Source organism: Arvicanthis niloticus, chromosome 6 (assembly GCF_011762505.2).
Source record: "Arvicanthis niloticus isolate mArvNil1 chromosome 6, mArvNil1.pat.X, whole genome shotgun sequence".
In the NCBI taxonomy this organism is placed as follows: domain Eukaryota; kingdom Metazoa; phylum Chordata; class Mammalia; order Rodentia; family Muridae; genus Arvicanthis; species Arvicanthis niloticus.
The window spans coordinates 77,150,199-77,168,306 of record NC_047663.1 but is presented as its reverse complement, the minus strand read 5'-3'; the positions used below and the strand labels follow the sequence as shown (position 1 = coordinate 77,168,306).

General features: G+C 43.2%; 1 long non-coding RNA gene across 1 annotated transcript; it reads right to left on the bottom strand.

The window, feature by feature from the left end:
• Window positions 1–843: 843 nt before the first annotated feature.
• Window positions 844–15,319, bottom strand: LOC143442830 (uncharacterized). Its single transcript, XR_013111345.1, has 2 exons — window positions 15,228–15,319; window positions 844–2,924 (listed from the first exon to the last, which is right to left on the bottom strand). It is a non-coding gene; the product is annotated as an uncharacterized LOC143442830 (long non-coding RNA).
• Window positions 15,320–18,108: the final 2,789 nt, after the last annotated feature.

Sequence of the window (18,108 nt, the reverse complement as noted above, 5' to 3'; positions counted from 1 at the left end):
AAGAGCCAAAGAAAAAAAATACAAGAAACTCACAGATGCAGAGACTCATTCACCCACACAGGAAGCCCAGACAAACACAAAACCAGAAGCCATAATATATACACAAAGGACCTGTAAGGTTAAACAAACAAACAAAAAAGCCCTGACTTAACATTAGAAGACAAAGAGCCTCCAATATACTGTTGAATTTGTTTTGTGTTGGCCTGGGCATGGGGATGGAGAGTGGTTTGTTTCCCCATAAGACTCCCTTTAAAGGAAACTAACTTTGCATTTGTGCATAGCTATTGTTCGAGATAGCTTCTGGGTTAGGGTTGGGGCCTTGTGTCCACTTCGACTCTTGGCTCTAGAGCCCCATCTGGTACAGAACCTGAGCAGCCCCTGGGCATGCTGCCATGCCCTCGTGAGTCCATTGTATGTCTGCCCTGTTGTGTCTAGAAGTCCTTGGTGCCCTCCATCCCTCTGCCTCCTGTACCTTTTCAGCCTCCACTTCTTCGGAGTTCCCTGAGCCGGAGAGGAGGGATTTGGTGGAGACATCCCTCTTAAGGTTGAGTGTTTTGAGGTTTCTCGCTCTCTGCATCCAGTCAGGCTCTGGGTCTCTGTATTTGTTTCCATCTTCTGGAGTAGGAAGCTTCTCTGATAATGACTGAGCAAGGCATGGATTTACTTCTCAGGCTACTGTGGCTGAATTGTTCCCATTGAGTCTGGTTCAGATTTTTATAATTCGTCAACCACAGCTTTTTGGTATCAACTCGACAAGATTTGAAATTGTCTAGGAGACATATCTCCAGCTATCCCTATGAGGTGTTATTTAGATTAAGTTGCCCATGGAAGATGCCTGTGAGGGACTATCTTGATTAAGTTAATTGAGGTGAGAAGAGCCACCATAAAGGAGGGTGGCACCTTTCCCTAGGTGGCGTCCTGGACTGCCATGCAAAGGAGAAAGTGAACTGTAAGCATCTGCTGCTCTCCAGTTCTTGTCTGCAGATGTCATGTGACCAGCAGCTCTTGAGCTTCTGATGCTATAACTTCCTCCATGGTGGGCGGTACCCTTGAGCTGTGAGCCAAAATCAACCATAATTTTTGCCAGGCTATTTTATCATAGCAACAGAAAAAAAATCCTTTTGTTGATGTGTCTACATTATGGAGATGAGACTTAGTAAGATTCACTGAGATCGCACAGGCAAAGCCCTGAATTTAGGAGCTGGTACACAGTAGACACCCATGTCCCTGGAAAGAAAGACTGAGAATGTGTGTGCTGTAGGGTCCTCCACCTCATGCTGCCTTCCTCTCTTTTCATTCAGAGACAAGAGTAAGAAGGAAATCCCAGGACACTAAGATGTAGTGTTGAGTCAAAGAGGAGTTCCCAAAAGACAGGGCACACTCCTAATTCCCCCACCAAGTCAAAAGCTTAATAAAGTCCAGGTACTACTTCCAGCAGAAATCAGTATCATCAAATCAAGCCCAACTCTCAGAACAGACCCAACATTCTTAGCGACAAAGGTCTCTATTGCCTTTCTACAAAGACCTGAGCCCTTAACATTTAGTATACAAATAGACTTTCTAAGGCTTCCTAATCCTCATTCCTGGAAGAAACTGGGAGTTACAGTGGAGTCTAATGACAACTTCTTTTGTCTTATATGGGGGGGGGGTGCAAAAGGATGTTCTACCCCTTGTTTGCTTAAAGTAAGCCAAAAAGCACAGGTCCAAATGAAGGGGTACAGGGCCATAAGAAGGATGTGTTCTTTATCCTTCTTTGCTGCATATTTGAAAAAGGAGCCAGATACCTCAGCAGACCATGCTAAAAGATAATTGTCACATACAATTAATTCCATCTGGTCCCATAAAGAGACTGGGAAATCACTGCTTGGCAATGCTGTGTGTCTCAAGCTTCATTAAAATGGTGTTTCCCAAGAGTCTCCTATAGCAGCATGCACGGCACTTAGCCCCCTTCATACCTGACTCATCCTAAATCATCAGTAAACGTAAACAAGAATCACAGCAGCAAGAACCATTCTCGAGGCTGTTTATAGGATGCCAAGCTTTTCCCAACCAGAGGAGGAATTTCCATACGATTTTGCTTAGTAATGTCAACCTGACACAATCTGGGATCATCTGGAAAGAGTCTTAAAGAAGGATCATCTAGATCAGTTTGACCTGTGTATATCTGTGGGTGGATATATTGATTATATTCATTGACATAGGAAAATCCAGCCCATTGTAGGCAGCCTCAATCCCTAGACAGGTGACCCTAGACTCTTTAAGGTAGAGAGGGGTCAAGTACCTTCCAGTAAGCATGTAGGAGATTTTTTTCCCTCTATTTTTCTTTCTTTTTTTTTCTTTTTCTTTGTTGAGATAATCTCATTCTACAGCTCTGGCTAGCCTGGAACTTGCTCTATAGATCAGGCTGGCCTATCAGAAAGCCACCTGCCTCTTCTTCCAAAATTCTGGGAGTGAAGGTGTGTGCCACAATGTCCAGCTCTCTTTTTCTTCTTGACTGTGGACGAGACTAGCTGCTTCAAGTTTCTACTTTGTCTTCCATAAAATGATGGACTATAACCTGGAATTATAATCTAAATAAACCCTTTTTCCCCTAAATTGTTTTTGTCAAGATATTTTATCAGAGCAACAGAAATGAAACTAGAATATACATCAATCCAACATGAGTCCCCATGGGGCCACCAGTTCCACCCTTCACCCCACTCTCTCCACTCTTCAAGTTTCTTGGCAGACTAAGAAGGCCTTCAGAGTTTGTCCCAGTAAGTGTTCCTCAGGTCCATGATGACAGAGCTATCCCAGCTGAAGAACTGAATTTCACAGGTCTGACATTAATATAACCCATGGAATTCAGTTCTCAGAGCTGAGGATACACACAGACTCTTCCGGTTGAGGCATGGTCCTTCCTCGCAGGTCAGATCCTGCCAGCCCTGTAAAGACACAAGAGAAATCCCCAATAAATCCAGAGGCACTGCCTGCACAAACTGGACACTCTTGATGCATAAGGGTCTGGAACACAAGATAGGCATGTTCATAAGTAATCATTAAACACACTGGACATGTGGTACAAGCCTATGATCTCAACACTCATGTGCCTACAGCAGGAGGAATGTCAGTTTGAAGCCATCCCATAATCCCAGCACAGAGGGGACTGCATCAGGAGGACTGCGATTCCAAGGGCAGCCTAAAGTACATAGCAAGATTTTCTCAGAAGCAATCAATAACATGACAGATGGTCTTTCCTTTCCCCACTGTGCCCTCACACATGTGCCCCTGGCCTGAAAAACTGTCCTCAATGCTTATTTCTCCTGAGGATCTCACCCACTGAATCACCTCCTCAGCAAGACCATCAATAGCAGAGATGACTGAATGATCACCCTGTGTCTCTTTTGTGTTCACAGAACCCCCAGGGTACACACACTCCTGGCACATAAAAAACAAAAACAAAACATTTCCTAGAGTAACCCAGTTCTACATGGAGACAGAGGGCACAGTGCAACTGCATTCACACCATGCAATGTGGGCCATGCACACCCACAGTAGGACAGGGCACTGTACTATACAATCTTTGAAACTATCTCTTCACGTTGGCAAGAGCAGGACCTTCCCCTTTGCAAGCCACTGCTATTTGGGGGTCCGTTAGAATTGCTGAGTGTATTAGCCTCACTAATACCTCTTCTCCATCCCCCAGTGACACCTGCCATTCTCCTGTGTCATGTCCTTCCCTTCACAGAGCTGACCATAGTTTATAACTAACTGATGGAGCCTTTGATGTAACTGTTGATAAATACTATCTTCCGAACAAGATTATATTTTCACAAGGGCAGAATCCATGCTAGTGCTTTTTATGAAAGTATGTAAACAGAAGCTCGGCACAATGGTACACTCCTGTAACCCTCTTGAGGCTGAGGCAGGAGGATTTCTGTCATTTCAAGGCCATCCTGCGTGGCATTATGGGTTCCAGACCAACTAGACTTATAGAGTAAGACTCTGAAAAAAAAAAAAGACACCCCCTACAACAACAATAACATTAATAATTATTTTGAATAAGTAAAACCATTTTATTAAAATAGAACTCACAACTATACAATTCACCTAACCATGAAGGCTAAAACTCAACGGCTTTCAATACTACCATGAAGTTATTTGATGATCAGCATAGTTAATCTAAGAATGTTTTCATCATCCCTACACTACATGCTAATCACGTTTACTCCTGGCTTCTATACTCAACCTCTAGGCCATACATATATTAAAATATGTAATATATATATATATATATATATATATATATATATATATATATGCCTATTAAGAGGATTTTTTTTTAATGAACAAATTCAGGTCTTGTTCCTTGACTTAATGTTCTCAGAGCTTATCTGTGGCTTAGTGTGTGTTTCAGTGTTTAATTCATTTCATGGCTTCCATGGGAAAATGATACTCCGCTATATGGACAGGCCCCTTTTCTTAATCCATCAGTAGTTGATGGGCATTCAGTATTATTTCTACTTTTCCTAAATATTTATTTTTTTTAATGTTTATTAAAGTATGAGTAAGTGTGTGTGTCTATGTGTGGATGCATGCACATGAAGGAAGGTGGCAAAGGAGGCAACAGGTTCCCCTAGAGCTGGATTTACAAGTTGTTATGAGCCACCAGCATGGGTGCTGAGAATCAAACTTGGCACCTCTGCAAGAACAGTACGTGCTCTTAAACATGGAGCCCTCCCTCCTGCCCATCTCTACTCTTTCCCTGCTACAAATGTTTGGAGGACCACTCCCAGCTCTGTGCTGACACATGCTATCATTTCTCTTGATTGTGTGCCTAAGAGTAGATGGTGGGGTTACATTAAATCCATGCCCCTTTAGAGAACTCTCACACTCTTCGCCAAAGCACCTACACCATTTCCGCCAGCGGGGTCTGGGGTTTCCTTTCTCCACATCCTTGCTGTTGCCTGACTTTTTGATTGCAGCTCTCCCAGTAGGTACAAAGTGGTACCTCACTGTGGTTTTGATTTGCATCTCCCCGGTGGCTAATGAGGTTGAGCACCTTTTCATCTATTTACTGCATTTGCACAGCTACTTTGATCAGAAGGAAAAAAAAAAAAAAAAAACTGTTCATATCTTTTGCCACTTCTAAATTGAGCTGTTTGTCTTTTTCTTATTAAGTTATAAGGATGATATTCTAGATACATTATATGATTCATATTTCCAGGGGTTTTTTTCTGATTATATAAGCTCGCTTTTAACTTTTTTTCATGTTGGGGGATGGGGGGTTAGGTACTGGTTCCATAATATTATCTCCAGCTTCTATAACACACCTGGATCATAGAAGACAGTCCAGAGATATTTCAAGAAAGGAGGCAAAGTAAATGCACTCTGGGGTTCCTAAGTTCATTTTCCTATACCCTCATCCCCATGGTGTGCATCAAAATGAGATAAGTCACCTCCATTTGTGCCCAATTCATTTTGTTTTCTTTAGCCCGTGTGCCTTCACAAAGCTCCTGTGCGAGTCCGACTCCAAAGATGAAAGATGGTATCATCTAATTCCTTCTCTTTGAAAGCTTTATGAACAAGTAGGATGCCTCCCACAACATGCCAAGTTTCCTAGGAGGGGGACCATGATATGCTTTTAAAGGCCAATTGCACTGATCCAGTGCCATCTCTCCCTCCACCTCCACCTGCTCATTACTCACCCACAGAGTACTTGATAGGCGAGGCCAGATGCTGAGGATACAGCAAGATCAAGACTGCCTAGGCCTTTGTCCCACCCTCATGAGATCTCACTGAGAACAGTACCAACAATCAAGTTTGCTCGTGATGTGTGCCTCTAATGAAAGCCTCAAAATACTCTGAAGAGTCAGTGCTCCCAAAGACCGACATTGTAGGAGATACCCTGAGGTAAGCACACTGTGGTCTCGTACAAAACAGTCAAAAGGAAAGAAACATAATGTGTAAAGTCTGGTAGGATGTGGCCCACATACTTCTAGGAGAGAGCAGGCCAAGGGAGGCTCAGGCAAACCATCCAGGACAGCTTACTTGGGACCTCAGGGCTACTCTACAGAGTGCGGGAAGAAGTGTAATCTGACTGCATTATTCAAAGATTCCACCTCTGTTAGAAAATACGAAATCATCCTAAATAACCATCAACTAATCCTACAATTTAACTCCTACAGGATCTCAAACAGTGAGACTAAGATTCTACCTTTTTATCCCCCTGCTCTCAACAGTAGTGGAGACCCCACCCGACTCCCAGGAGCTAGGGATGAAATGCAGGGCCTCCCTCATACCTGGCAAGTACTCCACCACTAAGCTGCATGCCCAGCCTCCCACCTTTTTGAAATTATTTTGAGATGGATTCTCACTAGGTTGTCAAAGATGGCCTTAAGCTATAAATCCTCAAGTCTCAATATCCAGAGTTACCAACGCCTGGTAACCTTCATTTTCATTATAATCATAATCAAGTCCTTTTCTCTGCCCTCTAGGGAGTCTTCTCCTGCCTCTAGTCATTTTCCCACCTTCTGCCTACCTGGCATGCTTGGTTTTGAAGAGCATTATCAAATGATAGCCTTACAAGGTCCCTGTGATTGTCCCTGAGTCGCCAGGAAGTAGTAGGGAGGTTTCTGAATGATGTACCTTTCCTTGTTCCAACCCTGACCCCTTCAGCTTGCACGTGATCCCCAGACCCTCCAGCCTCCAGATCTCAATCTCCATATGTGGTCAGCCACCAGACAAAGCCATTGCCTGCCATTTACCAGAGCATTCTCTAAGTCATGAGTCACACTGTTAAACTTAAAGAGATTTCAAGTGACATACCCCCCCCCAAAAAAAAAAAAAAAAAAAAAAAAAAAAAAGAATAGACGGTCCTTTAACCACACTGGTCATTTGAATTCACCAACACAACAGCTCTGGGCACTGTAAGCACTTCCTTGGTACCAAGGCCAGGAAAGCTGAAGTTCTGTCAAACCAGTTATAAAAATGCTGACCTCTCTTTTCAGATGGAATCCTGACTGTCTAAGTGTGGTGGGACACTGTACAACTTGCCTTGTGAAAAGAAATCATTTGGCCATGATTTATTATGACAAAGTTATAGCATCCTTTCTCTTTCGAGAACTTGCTACTTTTTCTTATGTGTGTTCTTCCTAGTACCTGGGGGAAAATTAAATACAAATCTGAAAGTTGTTATAAATGTGACTTTACCAAACCTTCCACCCAAAACACATGTATGGTTCTTTGTTCCTGCTAAATGGTTAGAGAAATAAATGGGCTTCCCATGTGTGATGCTTCCAAGGAGAGACACTTCCTGGTACTTGGTTACAAGTTTAATAACCTTTCAAAGCTAAATTAATGCCGACATCCTTGTTTGATTCCCTGTGGTGTAAAGAAGATGAATCCAGATTATTTTTATGTACTTTCTCTACAAAGAAGGAAGGAAGGAAGGAAGGAAGGAAGGAAGGAAGGAAGGAAGGAAGGGAGGAAGGAAGGAAGGAGAAAAGAAAAGAAAGAAAGAAATAGTTACATAGTCTTTTACTTTAAAGAAAAAATTAAATGGTGTGCACAAATATCTCATTACATCTCTGCACACAGCCTTAGGAGGAGAGCTGGAACAGACCAGAAAACGTTTTAAAAACACAGCCAATAAGTCTTTGCCAATGAGAAGAAATAGCAAGGCAACCCTCTGGAATTCCATCCTGCTAACCCTTTTCATGAAGGAAAGCCCCATTAAAACCCATAAAGTGGGTTCTTGAAACAAAGAGAGACTCTATGAAACATAAGTGACCAGACAAACGTTCTAGACTATGTGCTTTGTGCTGGGCCCCAGGCACCACCAGGTTCTAGGCCTTGTTGACCCCAATGCAGCAAAGCCTGACACAAAACATGCTCACAGGCATGGATACTATCTAAAAGATGAACTCACTAAACTAAAGTGGCCAAGATATTTCTCCTTGGTCCTCCTGCCTGTCCACTTCCAAGTTTATAAATATTGACTTACTCGAGGGAAGAAGCAACAAGTAACAAGTGTTACCTGTGTCTTGGGTCTAACCTTTTGTGGTTGTTAAGGCTCAGTTCCTGGAACAACTTCTATTCCTGTTTGGGCTGCCACCTCTCAAAAAGTTTCTCTGGTTATGTGGCCTCACGGCCTTTTACACAGTGGAAACACTAATCTAATCTAATTCTAATCTCCAGACAGTAGACACTTTGCAAGCACAAGAAATACCAGACTGGAGTGAATCCTTCATCCTGTCCCCCATACAACTCCCAGCTCACAGACACAACTAAAAGTGTAATAACAATATCGTTACAACTAACAACCATCAAGCACGTATGTTCCAGCAACTGGGCTGCACCGATTGTAACACATTTCACAACAAAGCCATGAGGCGGGCTGTCTTTCCGGCATGACATTGTACGTGAGGAAAGCAAGGCTTAGGAAGGTTCAACAGCCTTCTACAGCAACCAGGAACTTAACTATTTCAAGTCTGGAACCCACACTCACAGCCACTCTCTTACCCTGACTGAGGGGATAAACTGAGCTCAGCTGAGTAGTCCATGTTGAGTCTGGCTGCCCTACAACATCAGGATCTCAGGACAGAGTTCCCATCTCCCCCTTCCAAACCTCATCCCCAGTTCCACCCAGGGCTGGAACTGATCCCTAGGGCCAAAGGTAAGAGAGTACCAATGTGATCCTCTGCCGGGTCTGAGGATCTCAAGAGGGGACCCATTCTCAATCTTAGCCACAAACACTGCTTCTCAAAATCCACTGTTACAGAGAGGGAAAAAAAAAAAATTCGAGCACTAAGTAACATGCGTCCTGGGAAATGAGGATTACCTCTACAAACTCCTTCCCACAGTCCAATAGGATGGTGGATTACGACAAACGAACAAACTATCCTTTAGTTCCCTCAAACTATCAAGTTAATGAATCAAGTAAATCCTCCAGCTTCACACCCCTGATTTCTATCTCCCCCACAGTGCCATTACCGGCTGGCTTAGAGTCATTGCTGGGCATTTCTACTATTCCACGGAGCCAGCTCGTTACTTAAAGACCTGTTAACTAACTGGAATTGCCATTTCTGTAGCTGCAAATAAAATCCACGCTCGTTTTTGATGACTTTATCATGGGGGATGATTAATTAGCATGGCTGTGGAGCTCTGAAAGGAGAGCTGCATCTCATTCACAGACATGCCATCTGAGGTAAACATCATTGTGGTTTAAACACATTCACTCCAAGATATCCCGGGAGAGCATGGGTAAGAAAGGGAAGGCCATGTGAGTATGAGGAGTGAGGAGCACTATGAGCAAGGGTGACTGCTAAAGTTATCCTGATCTGTCCTGCCAGGTCTGCTCTGCACATCTGATGTGTTCTCAGGTACATTAGCTCAAGTCCCCAAGCCTACCACGGGAGATAGGCAATATTACTGTTTGCCTTGGGAGGCAATAGAGACATACGCTCAGTAAACAGGAGAGCCAGGGTGCAGGTTCTGACAGGAATCCCCCAGAGCAGTGGTTCTTAACTGAGGACACTGGCAATGACTGTAAGTGGTTTTGACAGCCATATGAGTGTGTCTTGAGTCTATGGGAAGAGACCAGGGATGCTACTGAGAAGCCTACAAGGCACAACACAGCCCCCAGAGTAACAAACAGATGGTTAAGATCTAAATATTAATAGTCTCAAAGAAACTCAACTGTAAAGCCTGGTTTTTGGTACTGCGACCAAGGCCTGTTAGAGAGGCCTTGAAGAAGCTGGCCACTCACTCTTTCCTATACATTAATCTCAGTACTTACTGACAGCCAAAATCTACATGCAGGGTTAGTGCTACTGCACTTACTTAGATCCTGAATCTCTCAAATTTTCTTTAATATCACAGGTCCCTTATGCAAAGGTAGAAAATCTCTACCAATTAAGCATGGTGGGGAGAGAAATAACAAAAGGCCAGGCTAAGAAAGTTATCTCCGAAGCTCCACCCAGAAGCTGACTCAGAGGGATGCAGACACCCACCTCCAAACAGTGGATGGAGCTTGGGGATTCTTATGGAAGAACAGGGGGAAGGACTGCAGGTCTTAAAGGGATAGGAACTCTACAGGAACACTAAAAGTGTCAACTAAGCTGGACCCTTGGGGCTCTCAGAGTTTGAACCACCAACCAAAGAACATACACGGGCTGGACCTAGGCCTCCTGTACATATGCAGCAGAAGTGCAGCTTGGTATTCATGTGGGTCCTAAACAACTGGAGGGAGGGCTATCCCAAAAGCTGTTGCCTGTATGTCGAATATGTTCTTCTAGCTGGGCTGGCTGCCTTATCTGGTTTCAGTTGGAGAGGCCGTGCTTAGCCTCACAGAGACTTGATGTGCCAGGGTGGGGGGATACCCAGGGGAGCCTCTAGCAGCTCAAAGGAGAAGAGAAAGAGGGAAGGGGGAAAGATTGTGGGAGGAGGTGACTAGGAGGGGGGCAGTGAGTGGGACATGAATGAATGAATAAATAAATTAATAAATTAATTAATAAATAAATAAATAAATAAGAAAGTAACATCTACAGAAAAACGAACACCAGATCTGTGTCAAAATGAACTTCAAAACTAGAAAGGTGACTTCAAGCAGTTGGTAAGGTACTTGCCTTACAAGCAGGAAGACCTGAGCTAGATGCCTCGGGCCCACGTTTCTGTGGTCGTGACATAGTCTCATGATGTTGCCCTGGCTGTCCGGGAACTCAAAGAGATCTGCCTACCTCTGTCTCCTGAGTACTGAGATTAAAGCAATGGCTCTCTGCCTATGGTCACAACCCATTTGGGGGTCAACCAACCCTTTCAGAGGGGTTGAATATCAGATATCCTGCATAACAGATACTTACATTATGATTTATAAGAGTAGCAAAATTACAGTTATGAAGTAGCAACAAGGATAATTTTATGGTTAGGGCTCACCACAACATGAGGAACACAGGCATGGTATATGTATAATGTCAGCACCTGGGAGACAGTAGGACAAAGGCAGGTCATTGTGGCTCCAGGCCAGTGAGAAATCCTATCTCAAAAAAAACAGCCAAGGGCTAGAAAGATGGCTCATCAGTTAAGAACACTGACTACTCTTCCAGAGGACCCAGGTTTGATTCTCCATACCCTCATGGCAGTTCACAGCTATCGGCAACTCTAGCTCCAGGGAATCCAATATCCTCTTCTGGCCTCTGGTCATGCACGTGGTACACAGATATTTATGCAGGCAAAATACCCATGCACATAAAATAATAAAAAAAAATAATAACCAAACTAAAAGGTTTTAGTTTAATAAAAAGAAAAAAAGAGGGGGGAAAAAACAATGGCCTCTGAGGAACACATATGTACATGCACATAGATGAACATGAAGGCACATACACACACACAAGCAAATTGACAACAGTTCCAAGAATAACTCTTATAACCATCCCTTTAAAAAGGCCTTTTCTGGTGAGATTCGAAAAGCATCAAGAACACCATGACAGGCTCGAGATGGATACCCTTTGTAGTGACACAGACACGTGCAAAGAGGTTCAGCTCAGTCAAAAAAAAAAAAACAAAAAAACAAAAAAACAAAAAACAAAACAAAAAACAAAAAAAAAACATTGCAACTGTTTGTGCAACTCTCTTCTAAGAGAAACTTCACAAACAAAACTTTGAATCTCAGGCTACAGAAGTCAAAATGACAAGCCTTTGACAGAATCCCACTGATACTTCTCCCCAATTAGCTTGGAGTAGTCTTTCCTTCTCTCTGCTGCCTTTCTGTAGCCTTTTGAAGACTCTCTGGAGATAGGAACTGAATGTGAGCACAGACATCCAACCTAAGAGTCTAATCTTGCTACAACAGATCTCTTTCCTTTTGATTTTAATGCCTGAGCTGATATGAGTGACATTTTCTCCGGCAGTGGAAACAACTAGTGGCATTGTTCACAGGCTAAACACTGCTGACCCCTGAATACTAGGCTGCCCCAAAATAGTAACACTTCTTGATTCACCCAATGGCCCAAAGAGACAAGGCTACACACTGCCATTGTTGAACCTCTGCAACTAGCTTTCTCTGAGGTCTCTAAAGCTCATGCTTGAACCACCAAGACATATTACAAGTTTAAGACAGGCAATTTTTTTTTTTCCACCATGAACTTGAGGCTTCACTCTACCGAAGACCAGATCTAAGTAGCTCTACTCCCAAGGAAATGGGGTTTCAGCACAATAAAGAAACTAAGAACATTCTGTACAGAGTGGTAGACAAGTCCCTTTGCCACTGCTCAGATGGTGTACCCCCATGGTCGAGGTCTATCCCTTTGGACTTGTTTGAACCCAAAACCCCACAATCCCATTGCTAGAAAGCCCCACCTAGACAGTCAAGACATTCACTTGGAAATAATCTTTCTTTGGTCTTAAAGAACACAGAATGGATAGAGACAGCTCCCCAGCCTGCGCTAAGTAGACTTTATTGTATCATCACTGCAATATAAAGCATGTAAATTATCTCCCTAGAAGGCAGTGTTAAAATAAACACATATCCAGGGAGCTGGCTCAGTAGAATACTTGACTAGTATTCATGAGGCCCTGGGTTGAATCCCTAATGCTAAATAAACTGTAATCCTCACTACTTGGGAGGCTTGAAGCAGGGGATCACAATTCAAGGCCTGCCTAAGCTATGAAGCATGTTTAATGCCAACGTAAGCAATTATCTCAAATAAAACATGGAAGAGGTTCAGGGCATAGGTCAGTGGTAGAGTGCTGGCTTAGTGTTTATGAAGGTGGAAAGCTGTGAGTTCAATCCCTAGGGATACCCACAGAAAGAAATGCAGGAGCAAACCCTCATAGAACAGGGACCAGTTTGATGTTCAAAACAGATAAAATAAAAGAGATATATCTAGTCAGATGTGGTGGTGCACACCTTTAATCTGTGTGCTCAGGAAGCAGCAGCAGGAAGATCTTTGTGAGTTCAAGACCAGCCTGGTCTACATAACTGAAACTCTGGAGAGAGACAGAACTCAATGAAGAGGCTTTGGTTGGCATGTAGCTTCCTTCCATATATAAAAGCTGTTATGTCTCTGAGCTCCTCACACCCAAGAAAGGGTTTGTGACCAGTCTGCCTTTCTCTTTTCCTCTAGTTTACTTTTTTGGCCTGAACACTTTATCTCTTGACTTAACTGACCTGTTGAAGGGTAGCAGCCAGATGGCCAGTGGAACATACAGATAATTTTACAATAGTCTTCTCTTACAGAATCAAAAGATATCTTTCTGCACAATGAATAGCAAATAGTGATCAGAAAATTATGCATGGTGGTTCAAATCTGCAACTGCAGAATTGGGGAGCTGAGGCAAAAAGAATGCCATGAGTTTGAGGCCAGCCTGGTCTATACAGTGAGTTCCAGGCCAGCCTGGGCTACAAGGTAAGGTATCATATTAAATGTGTGTGTGTGTGTGTGTGTGTGTGTGTGTGTGTGTGTGTGTGTGTGTGTGTGGTATAGACACTATCTAAGCCGGTGTGGCATGGTAAAATCAAGTGTGAGTTGGAGTCCCTACTGCAAAATGAGGCGTTGGATAGATAGCTTAATCTACTTAAGTATCCACTTCCTTAGCAATCAAATGGATATGTTTCATCCATGCAACAAATATTTAATAAGTTCTTAATAATGTGACAATTTTACCGCCACTCTTAAACCTTCCCAATTTTATGGAAGGGTTATATAAAAAGCACATAGAATTGCTTTACAAATTGTAAATTATAAACATTATAAAATTACGTTAATAAAACAAATTTCTGATTAACTGGGATTGAAGCTGAGGCCAAATAAGAAAATGTTGCCAGATTCTAGAACAATCTGAGAGGGGGAATCACTATCACAATTCAAAAAGTACCCAAAGCTGGCTTTTAGGAACCACACCCAATAACACAAATTGCTGACAGAGAAGACAATATTGCCCAGCACTGAGGAAGTGCATCACACAAACACATACACACACACACACACACACACACACACACACACACACACAGTGTGGTAGAGAAAGTGGAGCTTAGGAATCCAGAGATGAAGGGACCAGAAGCCCCAGTGGCTCCTTACCCCATCCTCTTCTTGGGCCTTATTGTATCTGAAATTAAGGGCCAGAGGCTAATAAACCCCCCCCCCCAACAACACAAGCAAATTCAGTCTGAGCAGACTGATCAGAGTCAGAGATTCAACCCCGAGTTCCCTCGGAGTTCTCCCACAAAGATTCTTGGTGTCTATCCTATGCAAGCAGTGAATATGGACTGCAGTGAGATTAATAATAATATTAATTATTAATAATAACAATAACGATTCTGCTCAAAAGCGCAATACAAGACCAGGAACTCAAGAACAAAATATCTGCAATCAAAAACAGCTGAGACAAAAAACAAAGCTGAATAGAAACAGATGAATAAAACAATATTGACTGGAAACATCTCAAATGCCAAAAAAAAAAAAAAAAAACACTGGAATAAATCATCATGAGGCCCATGGGTTTCATGAGAGTAAAAGTTACATTACTATTACTATCAATTAAAATACAACTCAAGTTTAACAGAAAAAAAAATGCTTCTGAGAAATAAAAAAATGTTTCAAAAAATAAAAAATTCCTTCTACAGACAAGACTGGAGAAAACTGAGAACAGTCATACAATAATCAAAAACAAAAGCTGTCATAATTCCCATACACCCCCCACGCTCCATATTTGACAATGTAATATTTTTATTACTGTCACTATAAGAAAATTGATGACTTGCCAAATAGGAGCCACAATGCCGGGATTTCATTATTGTATCACTCATTGCCATCCCACCCGAAAGTAACAAAAGGTTAAAATTATTTCCCTTTTAGAAATGGACCCTTGTTTTAACTACATTACTGGAAATATTTCTAAGCCACTGACATTTTTTATATTTACATCCCATGACAAAAGTCTCACCTACTTTAATTCTACTGTCACTCGCTACCCCTTGAACATCTTGATTATATCTTTTATGCGCCATTCGCTCTGCAATAATCCATTGTACAAAAGCTGGCTGACTCTCAGACAAAAGATAGGTGCATCGTAAATCAGCTGGCAACGATTATTTTTCTAACTCCTATTCTCTGAGCTCAAATTCCAGTTTACCTATCTTTTCCAATTTGGCTTTCCTTCTTCTCCCCACCCCTCCTCATTTTGCTACTTCCTCCAATTCATCCTACACCCCCACCCCCTTGCCATGGCTGCCTGGCTGGTTTTACCACTCCAATGGACCCTCGTAGCCGCCATCCAGGGAGAGAAGTTAGATGCCAAGGGCTTTGCAGAAGAGCATCTTTCTCTTGGCTCACTGGGGCAAAGGAAGGAACTCACAGGCCAATTTGCATATGCTTTTATTCTATTCCACACCCTGCGAGCTAACTCTCTCTGGAAAGTCCCTTCTTAATTCCCTCCTCGAGGCAGCTAGAGAGGAAGCGGCTGAGCCGGAATAGAAGGTTCCAGCCCAGCCAGGCTGTGTCAGCATCTCAGGACAGAAGCTAGCAGCTCCCACCTTAAAGCCAGCAGTATCTAGACCCATGCAGATGCCCGCAGGAACCCTCTCTCAACCAGGCAGGCTGCTGGTTACAGCTATAATGGCCTGCACGTTCTAGACAGTTCGTTGCAAGACAGAGTAAGCTCCAGCCTCCCCTGAGGAAGTGCTGGTCAGGCGCTGGGTCCCTGGCTTCCTGTCTGTACTCTCCCCTGCCTGTGGGGAAATCCCGAGAGCTTTGTCGGCTGCCCAACGAGCCTGTTGGCTTTTCAAGTAGGCGTAGGCTGAGTTTCGACCAAAAACCTCAATTTAACATTCGGATAAATAAATGAATAAATAAATGAATAAATAATAAATAAATAAATAAATAAATAAATAAATAAATAAATAGCGTGTGTCTGAGTATTTTAAAAGAGAAAGAATCGGCCTCTGGGGTGGGGATCCAGAGGAAAGGTTTCCGCCTAGCTTCAGACAAACAGGCCTGGATTGGCTCAGCAGTGGAACAAAGAGGTGCTTTCAACTATGAACTGACAGCTTAAAGTCAACGTGGACCCGGCAGGCAGGCAGGACATTCCCAAGCATCCTTCTGCAGAAAGGCAGTCCCTGTCTCTGTTAATGGCAACAGCAACCTCTACGTTTTAATGAGATCCCACCAGACAGCAGGCACTCTGACAAGTGTACCACGTACATGATCTTTCCCCATTCCGTGGTTTTAATCTTTGGTGTGGTTAGGGGACTTGCCTAAGGTCGTCACATAGTCCTTCCGTGGGTATCCTTCGATGCTTGTATCCCCAAGTCAGAAAACCCTCACAGGGTCTTTGGAATGTGTTCAAATTCCCAGTCAAGATAACTAGATATAGCCACTCTGGGAAATTACCCACAAGCAGGAAAGAGACAGTTCAAGGACTCTGCTCCTGGCACATGTGGTCACTGCCCTGAACTCTCCAGATGGTATCCATTGCTCTTCTTACGGGGATGGCAATGCTTTATTTAAACTTCTCTTGCACCTAGCTGTTTGGAAAGCAAATATTTGTTGAACATCACTGAAAGCCAGGCACCACACCTTATTTAATCCTCCCAACAAAACACACACACACACACACACACACACACACACACACACATAAATGTAGTCACTATTCTTTTTTCTTTTTTTTAAATATTTATTTATTTATTTTATATATATGAGTACACTGTCGCTGTCTTCAGACACACGAAAAGAGGGCATCAGATCCCATTATAGATGGTTGTGAGCCACCATGTGGTTGCTGGGAATCAAACTCAGGACTTCTGGAAGAGCAGTCAGTGCTCTTAACCACTGAGCCATCTCTCCAGCCATTTCTCTTAATCCCTGAATTATAAATAATGAAACGAGGGCTCTGAAAGACACTTACACATGGTCACCCAGAAATTATAAGAGCTGGGACTAGAAATGACGTTTGTTGTCTCCAAGTCTCTAATGTCCCCATACCTTACCTCATACTGCCTCTCAGGGAGTTCTACACTCTGGAAAGGGATCTCCTTGGGGTAGAGGCATGGCTCCAGGCATCTGAGTAGATTCTCAGCTGAATTTAGCATTCACTGAAATCCTGGGTGTATGGAAGAGATGAAGCATACTGGTAATCAGAAAGTCGAGAGCCATGTCTTTTAAGGTAGAAAAAGACCAAAAGACCTACTTGTGAAACTTTCTATAAAAGACCAAAGGCTACTGCATGTCAGTTAGTGACAACCTTGTTTTTAAAAAAAAAGCTGCAACCATTTGGAGCCATTGGGGTTGGGGGAGGGGTGGGGACATGGACTTGCATGGAATTATCAGTGGGAGCTCAAGCCTGGCCAGTGTTCGATGACAGTTTCACTCCGCTGTTGGGGACTGCTAACTCCGGCAACCCAGGGTCTCCTTCTCAACACCAAGGTTCATTCACTGTGGCTTTTAGAAGCGGTCAGGCGGATTCTCAGAACCAGATGCGGAACTCTTTGCTGCCAGCTGCAAGTCCTCCTCGTTGACTTCCTTTTGCCTTGGGAAGCAGAGACTAAGAGCAAGAAGCACGCTTTCCTAGATGAAATATGAATTGAGCCTCCCCATTTCGCAATAAAAATGTTTAAGGTCTTTTTAGGGGATGGGAGTGCAAGGCAAAAAGACAAGCCTAGATATCGTTCATGGAACTTATGATGCACACCAGGCAGAGCGCTACACACCTATGTGTCATTCAGTGCCTACCGCATGGCTATTTCTAACCCCTAGAAGTGAACAGAAGACAGAAGCTGAGACAAGTCAACTGCTTAGAGGGTGAGTCTGGAGGAGCTGGGGGAAGAACTGTTGAATGAGTAGGGGACCATCCATGCAATAATACTCACTATCTTTGTTGGTTCCGAGCCCCAGTCTAACTAAATGTCATGCTGGGGCCTGCAAGAATAACCCTGTGCTAGTCAAGAGGTCATACGGGCCAGTAGAGAGTGTGGAGCGAGAGAGAGAGAGAGAGAGAGAGAGAGAGAGAGAGAGAGAGAGAGAGAGAGAGAGAAAGAGAGAGAGAGAGTTTATATTGCTCATCCAGGGAACCAAAGTTCCCAGCCATCTTCAACTTGGACATGTTGAATCTGGCTGAGCCCTGAGCTCC